The sequence below is a fragment of the Pristiophorus japonicus genome, chromosome 4, assembly GCF_044704955.1.
Source record: "Pristiophorus japonicus isolate sPriJap1 chromosome 4, sPriJap1.hap1, whole genome shotgun sequence".
Classification (NCBI taxonomy): domain Eukaryota; kingdom Metazoa; phylum Chordata; class Chondrichthyes; family Pristiophoridae; genus Pristiophorus; species Pristiophorus japonicus.
In genome coordinates, this window is record NC_091980.1 from 96,259,298 (window position 1) to 96,273,483 (window position 14,186).

A 14,186-nucleotide genomic window follows, 5' to 3' on the forward strand; every position below is an offset into this window, starting at 1 on the left:
TGTGCCCACAGTAAAAGCAGTACCTTTGGCCTGGTTAAATGATAAGGATAGAATTTAACCATATAACTGTAATATGCATAGATTATTGTTACCCTGAGCACTCGAGGGTCACGGAATTATTATTACTCTTGAGTACTGAGGGTTGTGACAGATTATAGTTAGCTGTGAGTACTGGGCTGCACACCAAATGGGAATGGCCCGGATATTGCGTTAATAACAGTGAGGCTATCAGCGCTCTCTGTTATTACAGAGTAAATCAGACACCAACTTCTGGAGTCTGCACATGCGTGGAAATTCAGATGTTGCTGTCAGTGTTATCCTGTTCACCCATGGGCTGTGCTACATCAGTACCTCGCTGATTGATTTCAATGCCGAGTCTATGTCGGAGCATGATGTTGCTGTACTTGCCCACTAGTTATCTACGAAACACGCCAGAAAAAGTTAGGGCTGGTGCATTAAATGTGTAAGTGAATGTTGAACGGTGTGATAATTACTGCCAAGCCACCTCTCTAATGATCCCTTATCCTGAGACTATGACCCCTAGTTCTAGATTCTCCAACCAGGGGGAATAGCCTCTCAGCCTCTACCCTGTCAAGCCCTCTAAGAATTTTATACATTTCAGTGAGATCATCTCTCAATCTTCGAAACACCAGAGAATATAGGCCCATTCTACTCAATATCTCCTCACAGGACAACCCTCTCATTCCAGAAGCTGTCCAGAGTATGCTAAAACTGTCCACAGTGAATATGGCAAATGATGTTGGCACTTAGGTGGACAGGTGTGTGAACAGGATTTTGTGTTAAATGTCAGTTCCTTTTGTTCTGATTGTTCATGTCACAGTGCAGAAGTAAACAGTTAATATGATGACTCTTTTGTTTCCATTAATCTGTGTATATAAGGATTATATGAGTTCATTATTATGAGAGAAAAACAAGACATTAGTCATATGTTTAATTGCTTTCCAGATGCTTGGCTCACTATAAGTGGGGAAAGAGTTTTTATTTTCTCTGGGCAGCATTATGGGGACTTTGATTGTCCACCAAAATAATTGCCAATTGAATATTTTTCCTCTAATGCTATGTCATCACATTTTCAGAGCTCAATGATCCAATATTTTGCATCAACATCTTTTTCCATAAGCATTTTAAATACTAAGCAACTTGATATCGGAATATAGTTATAAAATCATAGAATAGTACAACACAGAAGAAGGCCATTCGGCCTCTTGAGTAAGGGCCAGCTCTTTCAAAGAGTAATCCAGTTAGTCCCACTCCCTGTCTCTTTTCCCATATCCCTGCAATTTTTTCTCCTTCAAGTAGTTATTCAATCCGCCTTTGAAAGCTACTATTGCATCTGTTTCCACCAGGCAGTGCATTCCAAATCCTAATCACACATTGTGTAAAAAAAGTTTTTCCGCATGTCGCCTCTGGTTCTTTTGCCAATAACCTTAAATCTGTGCCCTCTGGTTATCGATCCTTCAGCCATTGGGAAACGTTTCTCTTCATTTACTCTTTATCTATACCCTTCATGATTTTAAACATCTCAATTAAATCACCTCTTAGTCTTCTCTGCCCTAAGGAGACGAACCCCAGCTTTTCCAATCTATCCACTTAACTGTAATCTCTTATCTCTGGAACCATTCTAGTAAATCTCTTCTGTACCCGTTCCCAAAGCCTTCACGCCCATCCTAAAGTGCTGTGCCCAGATTTTGACACAATACTCCAGCTGGGGCTGAACTAGTATTTTATAAAGGTTCATTATAATTTCCACACTATTTATGAATCCCGCAGATCTTTTTATCTGCTTTATTAACCTGTCCTGTCACCTTCAAAGATTTGTGTACAAACACCCTCAAGTCTCTCTGTTCTTGCATCCCTTTTAAAATTGTACCATTTAGCTTGTATTGTCTCTTCTCCCTCTTCCTACCAAAATGTACCGCCTCACACTGTTCTGGGTTGAATTTCATCTGCCATGTGTCCGCACATTCCACTAACCTGCCTATATCCTCTTGAAGTCTATTATTATCTTCCTCACTGTTTACTACACTTCCAAGTTTTGTCAAAACTGCAAATTTAAAAATTGTGCCCTATACCCACATCCAAGTCATTAATGTATATCAAAAACAGCAGTGGTTCTAGTACTGAACCTTGGGGAACACCACTGAATACCTCCCTCCAGTCAGAAAAACAACCATTCACCACAATTCTCTGTTTTATATCTTTTCGCAAATTTTGCATCCATGCTGCTACAGCCCCTTTATCCCATGGGCTTCAGTCTTGCTAACAAGCCTGTTATGTGGTACTTTAGCAAACACCTATGAAAATCTGATAGAATTCATTAACAGAAACTGCCATATATTCATATTAAATTACATAATACTTTAAAAATTTGGTTCTGGGTTAATGTATTCTGCTATTATGATTACAACAGACTCAAAGTGCCAATCCTGGAAAAATATCTGGGTGGGGTAAAAGCAACTTGTGTTGTGGGTTTAATCCTTAACCCTACGTGTCTGGCAGATGGAGATTAGGCAATTATAAATGCCCAGGTTACTTACCTGCCCTGGTGTTGCCAGGAGCGAACTGTTCCCGATTGTAATTTGCTCAGCTGAGCAGGCAACAAGAACACCCACCAAAGCCGGTGGGGTCCTTTTTCACATGCATACTGGGTGCCATTGATGTAACTGGGACCCGACTGCAATTTTAACTTGGCAGCCTGAGCAGGAATCTACGGTAAGTTTCCCACCAGGTGAAAAAAGCAGCAAAGAGCATTGTGGCCAGAAGAGACCCAAAAAGGTCAATTCTTTTTACTTTTCTTTTACTTTTCTTGTGGGGTCAGGAGATGCAGAAGGACTCCTCCAGGCCCCACGTGGACAGCTTAGGCCTACCCCTGCTGCAAACTCTACCTCCTTCCTGATGTCAAGACCCCTCCGTGGAACAGCCCCGACAGCCGATCCCTGGGCCTGATTCGCAGAGCAGTGGGTGAGTTTCTAACTCGCACTGCTACACGTCAGAGGAAAACTGGCCTGGAGTTAAAAATCGGGTCTCATGTACCATACTACATGCAAGTAAAACACCTTTCTCCCTATTGTCAACAAAATGAATTTGTATGCAAATTTTATTTCATACTAAAATGAGGAAAAATGTAAAGCTTTTTTCCCCAGTACCACGGTACTCAGGAAAATCTACTTAGCTTCCCACCTCATCCTTCCCAATGAGAAAGCATTTTGCTTCGACTCAGACCATCCATAATTGAAGAAATTACTACTTGATGGCATTAAACTACTGATGCGGAAATGAATAACTAATTAATTGCTGTAATAAATGAATGAGGTTCGCCCTTGTTTTAAATTATGTGTTTCTTTGTACTTGGGAACATGGAAACAGGAGTAGGCCATTCAGCCCTCGAGCCTGCTCCACCATTCAGTGAGATCTGCGACCTAACACCATATCCCTTTGACCCATATCCCTTAACACCTTTGGATAACAAAAAGTTAGCAATCTTCGATTTAAAATTAACAATTGATCCAGCATCAATTGCTGTTTGCGGAAGTGAATTCCACCTTTTGTGTGTAGAAGTGTTTCCCAATTTCACTCCTGAAAGGTCTGGCTCTAATTTTTAGACTATGCCTCGTAGTCCTGGAACCAGCAGAAATAGTTTCTCTCTATCTACCCTATCTGTTCCCCTTAATATCTTGAAAACTTTGAACAGATCGCCCCTTAACCTTCTAAATTCTAGCTAATACAACACTAATTTGTGTAATTTTTTTATTACTGCTGCTGTAAAGTGTGTTGATTTTATTCATAAGAAAGTGCACTTCAGTATTGTTCTATCCATCTATAAAGGTAGCAAAATAACTAAGAGCTGTTTGCATACTTTGTTATTACAAGTAATGAATATTAATCAATTTTCTTAGTTTAGAAACAGCCAAAATATAACTTCCAAAGCTTTAATTTTGAAGAGCTTTTTCAGGTTGGTTTGTTTGCATGTGAAAATATTTAGGGGGTGAAATTGCGTACCGCCCCGTTTGGTGGCGTTAACAACTGCGAGGCGGGAGTTCCTGCGGCAGGCGTGGATATCCTGCCCCATGACCTATATTCAGGTTACCGACCCCAAGAGCAAGTGGAGTGCAAAATGTCGCACTTCACTTGCTCTGTGGGACGCGAATGGGGCGGAAGAACTCCACGAGGGGCGCAGCGCTACCGTGTAGACAAGGCCCTCCCAATCATTAAAGGGGAAGGCCAAGCTACCGACTCTGTGGGGAAAAATGGGGCCATCCCTGGACTGCTGGCTGCACGATTGAGCAGGAAGAAGGCCGCGAGCAGGAAGTCGGCCATTTTTTTTTCAATTCCCCACCTGTCCTTTAATTTTCGCCCAACATGCAGCCTACAGCAACTTCAGATGGCACTACTGAATATTCGCTCCTGGGGCAAAAACGGGTCGCAGCGCATCACCAGCGCAGCAGAGCCGGGCGCGACCAGTTACCACTGGAATTTTGTGGAGCTGTTAACGACACTGTGTCCAGGCGAAAAGTTGTTAGCGGCGTCGCTGCCAGGAGGCCCAAACATCCTGAATTTCTCACCCGTTGACTTGTATGTCAGAAATCCCTAATGGAAAAATTATCTGGTCTGAACAAAACAGTTTGCATTGATTGAACTGCAATCCTTTCATTAGTGCTGTTTCTGAGGTATTTAAAATGTTGACTTTAGGATCAAAACTTCTTGAAGCTTCTGTTTGTTAAACCTTTCCAACATTGTTGTTGTTTCTATTGGCAACAGTTTTTAATGATTGTTCACAAACCTATTCTTTCCCAGTGATCATGGCCCTATAGTATGTATACCAGATTGTTTCAGAATATAATTCTATGGATACAGTATGTATCCTGAACAGTTTTAGGATGAGCAACGATGGGATTATAAAAACGACGCTTCTCACCTTTCAATGTGGACACAAATGACTATGTTCTTCAGGCTTCTACTTCATTTTTAGGTCAGTAATCATGGACCATAATGCACGCTGTACACACATGTGTCTGACAGGAAATTGACTTAATGGACCTCTGTTTAATATTCTGAAATGTACAAGTATAAAGGTTGCTTCCTCCCTTGTTTGACATTCCAGTTTTATTAGATAATTTTCATTATTCAGTTGATCCAATTTAGTATATGGCATGCAACATGAATCATTTGTGCCTCGAACCTCAGAATAATCCATTAACCTGGCTTCTTTGTTGGTACTGTTGCGCTGTCCTGTACTGTATCTTCTAATGTTCAATGCTGCATATCACTGCAGGAGTGGCTAATCAGCCTTTTACCCAACAGATTTTCATAGTTGTATTATCTTAGCCTTTTGATTAATATGTGTGATAAAATATACTGAGAGCACCTTGATCTGTTTAAATTATAACTGTTAGTTTGTTTTCAGACTTTGTGATCTAGTTCCCATTAATGGCAATATCCATTTAATGGGATGCAAGTCCAATATCTGTATTGGACCGAAAGGAGTAAAAGAAATTACAAGAACAGTTTAAATTGAGAATTCCATTGTGTAGATACAATTTGAAGCTAGCAACCCTGCAAGTAAAAGCAACAGAATTTAATTTGCATGTAGTTGACCCCAGCACTGTGAACTCTTCGATGAGTGCTGATTAGATTTGTTATAAACCGATGAAGTATAATTCCTGCTGCATGACTGATTGATTGGGTTTTGCACAAGCCATTGCTGCCATCACTTGCAAAAAAGACAATGTTATACCTTTTATTAAGAATCCAGTACATATTTTTCTCAGAGTAGTTAATGAATTGTTTACCATTTACCATTCAGCGACCAGCACGTGACGTTTCCAGACCAGGAAGATCCGAGGTTTGGTCCCTGGCAGGGCAGCACTGAGCTGCTCCAACTGGCCTGAGCATCTTCAGTTAGGAGAGGAAAATCCTGATAACTATCAGTGACCTCTGCTAGGAAATGTTTTTTTTTTGTGGCCATTTGACGAGCCCAGGAAGACTAAACTCAGTTTGGTGATCCCTATTGTCGAGCAACAACACAACATTCAAATTTGTTCAATAAAAGTGGTCATTGTCACCCATGGAACTGCAATCTCTGCCTTCAGGCGAAGAGTAGTTTTGTGTACTCTTGACCAACGTATCTTTGTCGGCCCCGCACAGCCCAGGACCAGCTTTTGCAATGTTAAATTCTGCACATGTGCGAATTGCGAATGGGCCGCAGAGCCCTTTAAAGTAGGGTGACCATATTTTCTAAACCGATTTCGGGGACACAGAGGGCGGGCACGCAGCAAAGTAGCCAGGATGGAAAATGTAGGTTGTGCAGCATAGCGAGGCAAATTTTTTTAGCAGGTTATATTTTAAAATTTGCACATATACACTACAAATGTGCATATAATTCCCATGGATGTGACATCACACTATTGAATCGCATTTAGACAGCTGACCACACCCTTCTCCTCCCCCAACCAGTGACTGGGGTCACTCCTGATCTCAACACCCCGAGTGACTGAGGTCATACCTGACGCAACCTCCCCACACACAAATGTCTAGGATTAATGTACTCACCAACCAGTTATCCAATCACAAATATTACACAGATGACCACAGCTATCCATAGTCTCCTTTTAACTTGATGTTGCTCTATTTGCTTCTGTTCATGAGTCTTTTTATTGTAATGGCGATGGAAAACCCCGCTGGATTCGCTGACAGTGTCAGGTGGGAGGCTTATCTCGAGTTTCAGATTTGGATGTTGAAAGGAAGAGTTCTGGTTGACAGTGGATTTACTCAGTTTATTTCTAACACGTGAGCTCAGAAACTAATCGGGAGGACTTGCTGGTGCTGCTGTGCGAATCGGGTAGGTGGCTCATTAGAGTGCAGCCGGCCAGCTGCGAAGGCCAATTTGGCGCACAGATACTGCTCACTGGTCTGGGAAAGAAGACGGGAAGCAAAACCGTCCGAGTGTCTGATCCTGGGCTGTGGGAGAGCGACGATTAGAGGGGAGGGGCTAATGAGGGGAGAGGAGGGCCTTAGAGCTGCAAACTGACAGCTCAGGTCAGGTGGGGTACACTTCACGGATGGGTCTTGGAAACCGGAGATTCTTCCGGGGACATTATTTGCCCGGGGTCACATTGCCTCATCCGGCGTCTGTCCCCAGAAAACTGGGACATGTGGTCAGCCTACCTTAAAGGGGCCATGCACCCCAAAAAAAAATTAGGGAGAACATTGCTCTTGATGCTTCGTTAAACTCCTGGCTTAATCCCACCATACAAAATAAGAAATATTCTGTTTTCTCATAAATTGATTTCATGTAGTGTGCTCACAGTCCCTTGAGGCAATATTTCTCATTATGTTCAACTTTAATCTTCAGAATGAATATTAAGACCGTTACTGATATTTATTGATGTCAGCATGCTGACATTTATTATAGCCTGTTTGAGTACTTGATATCATTGAAGTGAGGTAACTATAATATTTTATGTTTAATATGTTTCGTTCTTTACAGTAGTTTGAGCATTGCAGTAATGTACCCAATGTGAAAGTGGTGTACCTTGTCTGAGATAAGCCACCTCTGTAAGGTACCTGGGTTCTACATTAATTTCTGTTCCTTTCTCAAAAAAAGAAATGAGACAGGGGGACAAAAGGACATTTTTAAATTGTCTCGGATCCAAATGCGTTTGTGGTGTGAAACACGATGCACTGACGCAACCATGACAACTGTTTTGCTCAATCTCTCAAAAGGAAATGTCAATGTTTTTTCTGAATAGTCTTGTAGCTTTGGGAATGCTCTTCTTCATATAAATAAGAAAATTTTGGGGGTGAAATTGCGCCCCGCCCCAGTTGGGGGCGGTACCAGCTGTGAGGCGGTACTTCCTGCGCCAGGTGTAGAGGTCCAGCCCTGGCAGCTAAATTGGGCTTACTGCCCCCGAGAGGAAGTGGAGCGCTAACCTTTGAGAATTTTCCAGCGGAGAGGTGCATGGTGCTGGTGTGAGCACAGGACCCTCTCCTTCCATTAAAGGGGAGGGCACGCTGCGGACTTTGCATTAGCGACAAAGGGCCAGCACTACACCACTGGGGAGCGTGGTGCCGTGGCAGCAGCCCAGCACAGAAGCGGAGTGCTAGACTGCAACATGGCGGCACGGACCCCACGATTTGAAGATGGAAAGGCCACGACCGGTAAGTTAGCCAATTTAAAAAATGTCAGCGCTACACCTCCCCTTTAATTTTCGGCCCGCGAGCGGCCTAAAACCCGGTATGCATTGCCTGCGGCGGCCTCACGGGGCGATACCAAATTTTCGCTCTGGGGGGGAAAACGGGTTACTATGCATCATCGCCGGCACAGCCACCCGGAGCGCTACCGGCAGGAGCGGGGTGCTACTGGTTAGCGCCACCGTTAAACTCCCGCGGGATTTCACGGGAGTTGGTAGTGGTGTCATGCCCGTGCGAAAAGTTTTTGTGGCACATCAGCGCCCCCTGGAGATGCTAACGGGAGGTGCAAACGACCCGAATCTCTTCCCTTTTACATCTTGTACTGGAAGGGGCACTATACGTCAAAGAGTTGACAAATAATATTCCCCCAACATAACATACTTTAGTGTGACTCCTGATTTATAGTATAGTATTTGGCAGTCCCTCGTATCGAGGATGACTTGCTTCCACACCAAAAAGGGATGAGTTCAGAGGTGTTTCAATGAGGGACCGGACATTCTAAGTCCCGAACTACATATTGAAGGGTGGAAGATGCCTGTGCGTGGATTCTTTTAACGTGGGGTGGCCATTGCACACCAGCCACCACTCGGGCTTGACAGAGCTAGGTCTTGATCCAGTGGCAAGGGTTAAGCAAGACGACCGGAGACCAAGCTCTGCTGCACGGACCTAGTGCGCACACATGCTCCTATTATCCATAGATCGCAGTGTGGGCTGGCCCGTCCTGCCCCTGGGCCCTCGTCTCTTCTGGGCCCCGAACCCTCACCTCTCCTGGGCCTTAATCATGATGCTCCTGGGCCCCGATCTCTCTCCACTCCTCTGCCCCGATCAAAAATGGAGCAGTCAGTAACATCTTGGAGACATCAAATATCAACACACTGTTATTTGAAATATCAAAATATTAAACTCCAGCCTAGTTGAAGGGTTATTAACATCAGCAGAAACAAACAGTAACTAACAAAATGAATATGATTTAGTGGGGATGTGAATAACAGCAGCAATAACAGCAGAATCCAAACCCTTTAGTCACTTGTGAACTCGCTAATGTGTCAGCAGCGGGATGACTGACTGAATCCCTTTCCTACACACTGAGCAGGTGAATGGTCTCTCCCCAGTGTGAACTCGCTGGTGTGTCTGCAGGTGGAATGACTTAGTGAATCCCTTTCCACACGTGGAGCAGGTGAACGGCCTCTCCCCGGTGTGACTGCATCGATGAATTTCCAGGTCAGACGGGGAATTGAATCCCTTCCCACAGTCCCCACATTTCCACGGTTTCTTCGTGGTGCAGGTGTCCTTGTGTCTCTCCAGGTTGAACGATCAGTTGAAGCCTCGTCCACCCATACAACACGTGTATGGTTTCTTCCTGCTGTGAATGGTGCGATGTTTTTTCAGGCTATGTAACTGGTTAAAGCTCTTTCCACAGTCAGTGCACTGGAACACTCTTACTCCGGTGTGTGTGTCTCAGTGCTTTTCCTGTCACACTGATGTTTGAAATCTTTTCCCAGACAGAACAAACAAACATTTCTCCTTCCACATTCAAAGGCCAATGATATTCAGATCCTGAGGAGTCGAGTGACTCTGTCAGATCTTGACGTGATGTTTAGTTTGAGTTTCTCTTCTGCAACTCCTCCCTTTCTAATACCTGACAGACCAACTCAGGATCCACTCCTCAAGCAACGCGATTGGTTGCAGAACACGCTGATCCCTGGGCCCTCTGGCCTCTGAGCTCTCTTCCTGTTGGTTCCCAGGGCAATCAATCACCACTCGCCAACATTACGCTGCCAGATGAAGTTGAGGGGCTCAGAGGAAGAAATAAAATGAGGCAGTGAATCCGCTGCGGCTCTCCGACTACACTTGCATTGTCCAGCAGTTGGCCTCAGTAACCCTAGGCTAGATGGCACATATTGGCCAAAGTACACAATGGGTGTACATCTACAATTGCTTCCCCGCCACATGATATCCTCCATTTATTAATCACCGTCTGCTACAAGATAATTCACAAATGACATCCAGAGACAGTCTTATGCAGAAGCTGTATCTTTAGGGTGATGCGACTGATTATTTAGTCAGAAGTCAATGAGAAAGTGCAAGTATATATTAAATGTGCTTTAAAACACCATGATATTTTTAGCACAAAGGAAACCTATTTGTCAACCTCAATAATAATGAATATTTGCTCGAGATCAATATATCATTCCCATTATAGGTCTTATTGGCTGCTTGATTTCTACATTCAAGGGATATGATAAGTTTACAGATTGTATTCATTATAGATTTTACTTAAAACTCTCGCTTAAGGTTATTTTTCTGGCTCTGGTGGTTCATATTTTAACTGGTGTACTGTCAATGGCTGCTTGATAAACTTGTCCAAACAGAAAACTGACATCAATAATGGTACAGGGAAAATTTGCACAGCTGTCAAAATTTCATGTTCATTTCTGATTTTTGTAGAAAGGCTCGGCAGCCATTTTGTTTGATGCAGTAGCCATTTCATTGAGCTTCTTGGTCTGGGACCTGGCTGAGTCTCACTTCTGATTGTTGTGTGCTAGCAGCAGTTTCAGTAGTATGATCTAAGATTATTTACATGCCTTTACTTAAGAACGAATGAAAATAGAATCTTATGTAATTCCTCTCAAATGTTCCACTTTAGTTAGAATTTCCACACGTCAAACAGGACTACTGAGAAGCAGTAATGCGCAAGACTCCCAAGCTGGCAAAGTAAGCTGATTCGACAGAAATCTGCTTTCCAGCCCAGGTATCAACCCAAATTCCATCCTTTCAGCACATTGTAGGCTGAGTTTAGTCCTCCTGCCTCGTACATTGTTCTACACTTTCATTCTTGGTAATTCCTCTCTGCCCCTAGCCCCCCTCCAGTTACTATCTTAATTCTCTTGTACTAGCTGGTGCTGATTTAAGAAAAACAATTAATTGCAAATGCACATAATAACTAACGTGTATACATATAAACTTTGACCACATGCACAACATTACACATCACTGACTTTGTTACCTTCTCTTAAATCGAAGACAAAGTTTCAGAATTAAATTAGTTGTCGAGTCACCACATCATTGCTTTATGAATGGGACAGAAGGTGACAATGTGACCAATGAATACCATTTTTATCTGCGATGATTACATTGATTTGCTCTGTAAAATACATTTTATTTATATGATACAATATATTATTAATGGTGTGAATGTTATACTTTTTATAAAAGTATCATTTGTAAGACATCCAAGTATTTCAGTGAGAGAGCTTTATAACTAAAATCTGTTTATTGAAATTATACCATCATCCGTGTTTTCTAAGCCTAAAGTTCTACTTACAATGCCAAGAACTTCTGGGAACTGACCATTTGACTGTATGAGCACATCTCCAAAGAACTTGAGATTGCTGCTATGTAGGGTCTAGCAGCAATCAACAGCCACATAACGTCTTGGAAAAAACACAGTGAGTTAGAGAAGTATTGACATGTACCATGAAATCTAGTGCATAATTTACACCCCCATTAATGGCTGCCCTTACATGAACATACTGAAAGAAGGGGCAGAAAAGACCATTTGGTGCAACAAGCCCATCCTGTCCAGACATGGTGCAGGCACACACACCAATGACCAGCCCTCTCTCATCACCTGAGAGAGGCAGAAAGAGGAATAAAACTAATTCATGAGTAGTTCTGTGAAGTTCCATCTGGCTTTCTAAAGCAATCAAGTAAACCCCAGCAGACTACAGTAACTTATGACTATAACTATTCCAAGATACCTCACAACTTGGGCCTTTAATCCCATTGTAAGTGCTGGAATTTGCCGCTGCGAACCTCTGTCACTGAGATTATCTGGGGTTGCAGGAGGTTCATTCATTTACATAAGTCGGGCAGGGTGGTATTGAGGTGGGGGGCAGCCCCTAGCTACAACCTCAGAAGCATGGGGAAATAATTAAGGCCATAATTCCCCCCCCCCCCCTCCCCCGCCCCTACTGCCCCACAAGGGAGCTGATCTCCTACCTGAAGCTTGTTCATTTCTTAAGGGCTGGACTACCAATGGCCCCACATCTGGCCAAGACAAAATTTTTCTTGGTGTACAAGCCTCTTGATGGAACTCAGGCTGGGGCCAAGGAAACATCCAGCCTAGGAATTCCCCACCCCCAGCCACAACCCTTCTGACATGGGGGCGGTGTCTGGGGCAGACAGAGGAAACTGACAGCAGAGGCTAGGACCCAGTATAACTCGCAAGCTTCACTCCTGCCCGACTTATGGTGGTAATACACCAGAAGGCCTGCAGATTTTTGGGGCCCTTGGGGCCAAAATTTCCCCTTTCTATAAAAGCTGTGATCGCCTCAAAGAGGTGGCCATGGGTCGGTAAGCACTCGCTGTTCGGTCGGCGCAGAGGGGCCGCTATTTTTTTGAAAATTGCCCTCCTTTATTTTTGGAGGGCTGTACGGGACCATCCCAGCCGCATTCCCACCCCATTTGGCATGCGCCGACTCCTTACCGACCGGCGGCCGCTCCGCATGGGAAATTGCCCCATGGGAAATTGTCCTGCGGGACCAGATCGGCGACGACCCCGTGCCCCCAACAGCTTTCCCTGGCGGGAGCGTGGTGTGGCTGGATGGCGCATCCACCCTTAAAGGGAATGGCGCACTGCCGCAGCCACCATTTTATTTTAATTTTCAGCTGGCTGCTAGGTCGGCCTGACAATGGTGGCCATAGGTTCGGCCGGGCCTCCAACAGGCTGCCTGGCACCCCCTCTTGGGTACCGAGCCACTAGCCTGGCCTAAACACTCCCTGGTGGCCCAGTGTTTGCCACTAAAGGGACTGTAGAGTTCATAACGGCCCTCCCCTTTAACTGAACGGTGCTGATGACTCGGAGTGATGGCCATTCCGACCCTCTCGCATTTCCGCTCCGCTGACCACCCCACGTCCACCCCGCTCCAAAAAAAATCCCAAAGAGCTGAATTTCCCCGGATTGTCGGCCCCATGCATTTGGGTGGCCAGAACACTTTAAAAAATGGAAGTTGTGCCTCATTTGGGGCGGAGGGCATTTTCGGCCCCCTTATCTTTTATTAATCGAATTGCACTCCTTTCTCAGGAACATGTCTAGTTCCCTTTAGGTATAGCATCCTTAGTTTTATACTATACTGTCATAACATTACATCCTAAAATCCTACTGCCTTCCTAATAGCCTCGTCACACTACTTATAGATCTTCAATCCCTTTCCTGCTCTGTAACTTTTAATGGACACCTCTGTATTGTATACACATGCTTATACTTTCACAGACCTAAATACATAACACTGCAGCTATCCACATCAAAGGGCACATGCCATACATATGCCTATACCCCCTTTTTTCTAGTCTAAATTGACCTACAACTTCTTCATTTGCTTTGAGTTCCCAACTCCTGTGCACACTTTTGTGTCATCTGCAAACTTGTGAATAGTTCCATCAATGTCAGCATCCATATAATTTGTTGAAATGATGAATAGCAATGATCCTAACACCCAGCTCTGCAGAATCCACTCACAACTTGGCCTCTTGCAGATCTGCTTCTATTGAAGTTGTTTCTCTACCTACGAGATTATAACCAATTTCCTATCCAATGTACTTGCTGATCACCAAACCTACATGATGAAATTTTATCCAATAGCATTATATGCAATACTTTATTGAAGGCATTCTTTAAATCAAAGAACATCATCCACTACTTTGGTCATTTCCTCAAAAAACTCAGTCAGACCAGTGAAGCATTTCAGTAGAAAGTGTGAGTGTTATGATGAGCCGTACTGGTGTATAAGATGGTATATAGAAACATAGAAAATAGGTGCAGGAGTAGGCCATTCGGTCCTTCGAGCCTGCACCCCCATTCAATGAGTTCATGGCTGAACATGCAACTTCAGTACCCCATTCCTGCTTTCTTGCCATACCCCTTGATCCCCCTAGTAGTAAGGACTACATCTAACTCCTTTTTGAATATATTT

The 14,186-nt window shown here is 43.8% G+C and overlaps 1 protein-coding gene across 3 annotated transcripts in view; it reads left to right on the top strand.

The window, feature by feature from the left end:
* sh3pxd2b (SH3 and PX domains 2B) overlaps positions 1–14,186 on the top strand; it is a 400,707-nt gene that overhangs the window by 115,393 nt on the left and 271,128 nt on the right. The gene's annotated exons all lie outside the window — the stretch shown is intronic.